Here is a 7,088-nt window from a genome sequence, read left to right as displayed (position 1 = left end):
ACCCCACAATCAGGATTCATTTCATTATGTTATCCATCCAGACGCTGAGGATGGACTTGTGCAATGTTATGAAAAACAAAAAGCTTTTTCAAGCCAACAACAGGAAAAAAGCTTGTGCTAAAGTTCCCTTTTTTTGTGCTTCGTACTTGTTTTTACTTGCATGTTTCCTCATTAGCCTCTGAAGCAACATCTCATGTCAGTGTTGTAAAGCAGTGTTTTTCAAAGCCACATGGTCCGCCTGAGTCTGTGTGATGGTTTTACCCTGCAGAGAACAAAAGATCTGTCAGCGGGACAACAGCCTTCTGAAGCCTGAGGGTGAAATGGCAAGGAAACAGGAAAGTGACTGGGGAAAAAAATGCAAGTTTGGACACTCTGTAACTGACTAAAACCAACCTTGAATCTAAAGTAGAGCAGCTGAACACAAACATGGAGGCTTTATCTAACTTATGTCTAGTTACAATAGCAGGCAAACATCAGATGTTTACAAAGAAAGCATTGTAGTCATAATGAAAAAGCTCATTCAGATAACAACAAATATGAAATAAACATGTTATTTTAGAATTATGTTAAATACGGCTTTTGTTTTGCTTTGTTTGGTTTGGTTTACCCCTGGAGACTTTCTTTAACTTGGGAGCCATGTAGTCTCCCAGATCCTTCCTGTTCCTGCTTAAAGGGACGCATTGTGGAAAGAAAGAGCACATAATTGGGCTTGTGAAGGGAGCGCTAAGTCAAAAACACGACCCTGTCACTTTGTTTTACCCCACCTGGATTTGAAAATATGTAATGTAGAGTTCTTTAGCTCCACACATAACATCAACTTCCAATAATTTTACCATTAACTGCAAATCTAGATCAGAAATAATGAAATTAAATGAGATAAAAATGCACTTTCAGTGCTTGGTTTACTGTTTTATCAGACCAGAAATACCATATGAAAGGTTCTGTTTACTTGGTAAGTTACCTTTCTTCAAACCTCACCGTCAGTCTCGACCTTGAACTCTAACCCCGTTATCAGTGCTCAGTGTCATGGGGGTTGAAAGGGCTGGAGCCTATCCCAGCTGCCAGAGTACACTCTGGAAAGGTCGCCAGTCCATCACAGCGATAACAAAGAAACAACCATGCTTTACAACTTTAAACCACGTTTACGCTCACTGTAAAGTGTAGAATCACCAGTTAACCTAACATGAATATTCTTGGACTGTGGGGGGAACCCAGAGCAGTGGAGAAAACACACAAACTCCACACAGAAAGACCTATTTGAACCTGGAGTCTTATTGTTGCAGGGCTGCATCAAGTGCATTTATAAAGTCGTGCTTCACTGGGTAAAAACACCAGGATCCAGATGCGTGGAGTCCTCATTCGCTGCTGGAAACACAATATGTTCTGGATGAAGATGGACACGTATTCAACTGTATTCAGGATGAAAAGAAACCTCCCGACTTGTCTCAGTGCTCTGATCTGAGGAGTGCAGCTTCTTCCGGTCACAGTGGGGGGGTCGCACCGAACAGGAAAGCGAGGAGGACCATTACCAAAGCATTCCTGTTGCTCCATTCTTACCAGTTCAACACATAAATCGCAACAAGATGGGAGAAATGACAGAATCTGAGAACAGAAGTGCAGGTCAGTTTGTGTGTAATAGCCTGAGCGCTCAGAAAAGGGAGCGCTTGCAATGAAACTTTATTGCATTACGTGCACAAACATGTCACAGACATTTCAGTGAGTAAAATGTGTCAACTTGTGAAAAAAAAGGGCATATGTTCCATCCTCCGTCTACTATAAAAAGCCCTCCGCAGCTCACCTGGTGCCGCAGATACAAGACAAACAAGAAGCTACAGGTAAATGTAAACAGTGTACATCGTCTCAAACATGCGTAGCAGCAGCTTTATCCCTGGTTTTTTTGCACTACAACGTGCAATTTACACAGAAAATAGTATATTGCAGTGTAAACACCTGTTCTGAAAGGCTTCAGAGTCTGAAACACCACTAATAAAGAAGCACCACCAAGAGAAAACACTATGAAGAGCAAGGAGCTCCCCAAACAGGTGAGGCTGGGTTTTGAAAACTATCTGAACCTTTGAAATGCCCCGGGGCACCGTCGAAGTATATGACACCTCAGGCATCGCATTCATATGTGCAATTCCTTTATCTTATGGCAACACAGCAATAGTTTATTTACCAACCTGCAGCCCTGTTGGTTTTATTACTGGTGTGATGCATATATGTCACATCTTTCATGTGAGCAAATGTTTTTGGGTCTAAATCTATGTCATGCAGGTGAATTTCAAAGTAAAAATGTGTCTTTATTCATGTTTTGATTTTTTTTCATTCGAAAAAAAAAAGCCTCAGCAGATGAAACACTTTGTCCACATTGTGGTAAGTTTGATGAATCGCACTATTTGTTTACAATTTAAAGAGTATGGGCCGGAGTTTGTTGTCCGGGATAGATTTAGCCTGTCTATAACAGAGGTCTGTCTAAGGGCAGAACAGTCACACAGTGACACTGTAATCCTGTCTCACATGCAGACGCTGCTGGTATCTCTGCAGAGCTTGCCATGTTCTCCACTGGCAACCTTGTAACTCTCCTCAGGTGCAGCTTAATCTTGAACAATACACAAAAACAGGGGAAAGATAGACATGTAACGAGGGATGAAGTTAACGTGTATCTGATATCCATCGGGCACATACAAGCAGAAAAGCTAGCATTGTTTCTGTGACGCATTGCCGGATATATTTACTCAGCTTTGTCAGAGAGCCCGCTGTCTTTGACAAAGCTGACTAATGCGACCACTGCTCACTTGTTCGTCTGTGTCCTGGCTGCTAATGCTTCAAGAGAGCACGTAAGGCTTAATCCCATATTACCGTGGCTATGTTAGGTGTAAGCATCTGACTGTCGCACTTCCAAGCAGAGCCTACACGCAGAGCAGGGAGATAAACAGAATTCCTGGTTGATAAGCTTGAGCCGCAATCAGTATTTCTGAAACTTTGTAGGTATCCTTAGACTGGTTCCTGCATGGTGTGGTAGTGAAAATGCGGATTAATGGCAGCTGAACCCCTCTCACTTCAAGATAATCCTTCAAGGAGACCTTATCAACGGGGACCTGTAATTTAATTTAGAGCCTGTGTGGTGTTTACGTCCCGGTTCCTTACGTAATGGCTGTCTGTGATGACACCGCACTGTCCAAAGTCTGATCTATCTATCTGATAATGTGTCATTTCAACTCTTCCATTTTGCCAAACTAAGATTGAAACTAAAGATGGAAAAATAATAATGCATCTAAAGTCCACTTTTAGTGCTCAAGCAGCCACAAAAACACGTTGAAGATGTAAAGTGGTGGGAAGATGTGAGAGAGAGGCAAAGCTTTTCAGGTCAGTCTCTGCTAAGTATGGGCTTACCACTCTCCCCCCCTCTCGGGTGGTAATCTCTAACTAATAGCAAATTAGGATATCGACGGCGACAGCACCAGTGAGTTATGTCTTATGTGGCCTTGGAGGATGTATCATGCAGGGCCAAGGTCAGAAATAAGAGCCCCTCCTTGGAAAACACAGTCAAGGTTAGTAACTTTAAAACACATACCATGGCTACAGTATTGAGGCTATATGCCTGTGAAAACCAGACCATAAATCAAATCTATTTGTTCTTCTTTGGACTTAAACTACAAGTAAAATGCAAAATTGCCATCAGCCAAAAGTATTAACAGAAAGGCAGGAGAGGAATAGCTCCTGTTAGCTTGCACATTGCCTGCCGGAAAGGAAAAAAAGCTCCACACTGCTCTGATTATGTCAGATATTCACTGTGGCACTGCTTTTATTAACCTATGCAATGTCCCCCGGAAGCTGCGTTTTGGTTCAGCATGATCCTGTGTTGATGTCGGGGGAGTCAGATGAAATCCCAAAGATTGTCTTTGGGGTTTAGGTCTGGACTCTGTGGGGGCCAATCCACCTGGGAAAACATGTCATGCTCCCCGAAGCACTCTTTCTCAGTTTGAGACCGATGAATCCTGGCATTGTCATCTTAGATTATTCTCATATCATCAGCGAAGAAAAGAAATCTTGGTCATTCAGTATATTCAGGTGGTCAGCTGACCTCATAACACTGCTGAACTGAGGCATGACCAACTGAGGCAACCCCGGCACATTTGCTAAGTCAAATCCACGCAGTGTACTTCAGTTAAATACTTCAATTCATGAAACTTTATGCTTTACTGCGGTTGGTTGTTCAAAAAGAGACAAATCTGAGCGATATAAACCTGCTGAAATGCCGTCCTTTCAACTCATCTAAAGCCTTTTCACCTAAAGCTGTCTTATATTTCCAGTGTTCTGCTCAGTGTGTCACATGTTAACGTACATGGAAATAAGTCACAATTCATGAAACAACAGAAAAACAATTGGTGCTCATTTGATATAAGATCAAAGTGACAAGTGAGCAGGATGTTTACGTCTGTGCAAACATCCTGTTGCATAAGATTTTCCACCTTTTTTTAGTACCATTTTACACCACAACTTGACATGGCATGTCTAAAGTTACCTAGGAGACTGAAATATTGAAAATATATATTTATCAGCCAATGATTGAGAAAATATTAAGCATAGAAAAGCTAAATTTGCTTTCCACCCACCATCTGCACCGCTCAAATACTTCTCAAACATCAGTGAAACCAAAATAATTCAACAATACGGTCACTTTGTCCCAAATACTTTTTGTAATTGGTAAATTATTGCTCTGTATTATTTTTATTTTTATTTCCTCAAACCACTGCCCTAAAATAAGCAACACACAATCTATTACTTACTTTTAAAAAGAAAAGTACAGCATAGGCATAAAAATGCCGAAGATGGAATAAAAAAAGAGAGGAAAACGTAGCAGGCTTCATACACTCGTTATCAGCTTTACGTCTGACCACCTGGAGCCCTCTCCATCTGTTTCAGTATGCCATAAATTCCACATATAGAAGAATATTGAGATGAGCTTGTTGGAAAGACAGGGGACCAGATGGTGTGAATGACACAGCTCTGCGTGTGCTGCGCACGTCATCAGTGCAGCACATGAGGTAACGTTTGATTAGGAAACAGCAAAGCCAAGATGGAGGAAATGATCACTGAGAGATTCCAAAGGGAAGCCGGCCCAAACCAAAACTAAACTCACTCCTCTTCACACCATGTTGACAACGAGGGATAAACCTGCTTCCTGTTATATTCATCATCAGTGAGGCCCACGTGGGAGATGACACGTTTCACTGATAAAACAGGCATATTGCAGTTTAGCCCCATACATCCCAGACGTGTGCCAGTGAAGTCACCGTGAGTCACACCATGGCATGACTCAAGTGCCAAGAAATCTTGATCTCTACTGCCTTCCTCAGGGTTTCACTTCTTTAAAACTGCAATGGACACACGGCAGAAATATGAGCACTCCCTCACATCTTTATTTGGCGCCACTGTTGAAGATGCACACTCGGTACCATCACTGCTGATCTAAATTGTCTTGGAGGTTGAACCTGAAACGAGTCTTTGCTGGTGTTAAACGCAACACTGGCCCAAAGCGCAAAAGCAGAACATGATTGTTTGCTTAACAGTATACATAGAAGGATTTTGTGTTGACCAAGAGATTTGAATGTGAGTCATGCTAACCGAAAACAAAAATGTTATGCAACCAAAGTGCAAAGCAAGACAAAACACGTTCTCGTGGCTTTGGGAGGCTTTACAATAGCACAATGTGCTTTGAGCTCAAGCTTAGTTAAGCATATTAGCAAAGCTAACATCTGATAATTAGCACTTACCACGACCTAGCCAAGTATAATGGCCGTGTTACCGGCCTTATTCGATCAGTTATTGGTCTTAACGGAAGAATAGGACAAGTTTAGGCTGAGTTAAGGTCCACCAAAGTCGTAAGAACTGCTCAAGCTAGGGATAAGAAACATGCAATAAGAGCTATTCCACTTGCACTCATCAGAAATGTTAGTGTTCACTCTCTGTCTATGTTTTTGTGCAGATTTGTTGTTTAAATTAAGGTTTGAGAAGCCTATTCAATGCTCATTTCCATGTTAATGATATTTAAGGCACCTACTATAGCAGGTTTACAAACTGTAACGTTTCATGGTGGTTAGCACTGTCGCGTCACAGCATGAGGGTTCCTGGTTTGAATCCCGCCTCTGAGCGGGATTTGCATGTCCCAAACGCATTGTTTTAACTCCTGTCTCTTTAAAGGTCCTGATCGCCATGATTGGTCGGCTTTTTTTAAAAGAAAAACAAAGACATTTTAAGCTACTCCTACTATCTGGAACTTCAGCAACTCCAGCACACCCCCAGCACAGATGTGAACAGCTGTGGTGCGTTGTTAACTTTGTTAACGTCACAATTCGTTCGTGCATTTATTCGGGGAGCAAAATGCCAACTTGGAGCAGTTAATGCTTGTTTTAAATGTGCAGAAAAAAACAAGCTAGTCCACGGACATTATGCAAATTATGATATGTGGAAAAGAACGAGGTAGTTCAGAAGCTGACACTTTTATGCAAAGTAACTTAGATGGTGGGGCTCATTAAGCTGCCATAGGTCTGACATGTGGACTCAGGAATCTGAGGATCAAGCCGTCCAGTTAGCAGGAAATCACTACATCCCGTGTCACAGTAACCCACGTGAGAAGAATAATCCTCTTTGGTGTGTAGTTTGGAGTTTTTGATGCTGATTAAAAACAGTTACGCTCATGATGTGTCTTCATTAAAGGACAATAGCATGAATACTATAGATTTTCTGCAGAAAGTGTGAGCATTTTGATCTGGGCGTTTCCTGCAGCTGCTGTTCAGACATACTGTTCACAGAAAGAGGTCCTATGCTAGAATCTGAGCAGCGAAACAGGGCCGAGTGTTGACGATTCAGGACACAAAACTCTTCGGGAACATGTTTTGTTTCGTTAACTGCATGTCGAGACTGTGAGATGACGCTCTTTGATGACTCTTCTGAGCCAAGCGCAACAAGCACACATAGCAATGAGTCAGTTTCCACACTTGCAGTACAATCTTAGGAAGTGTCATTCTCACACATTCTCACCAGCGATCTTCTTTAGATATTTCCATGGAGCTCAGAGATTTGCA

This window comes from Leuresthes tenuis, unplaced genomic scaffold (genome assembly GCF_036924035.1).
Source record: "Leuresthes tenuis unplaced genomic scaffold, fLeuTen1.0.hap1 SCAF_16, whole genome shotgun sequence".
In the NCBI taxonomy this organism is placed as follows: domain Eukaryota; kingdom Metazoa; phylum Chordata; class Actinopteri; order Atheriniformes; family Atherinopsidae; genus Leuresthes; species Leuresthes tenuis.
Note: the sequence above shows the minus strand (reverse complement) of the source record.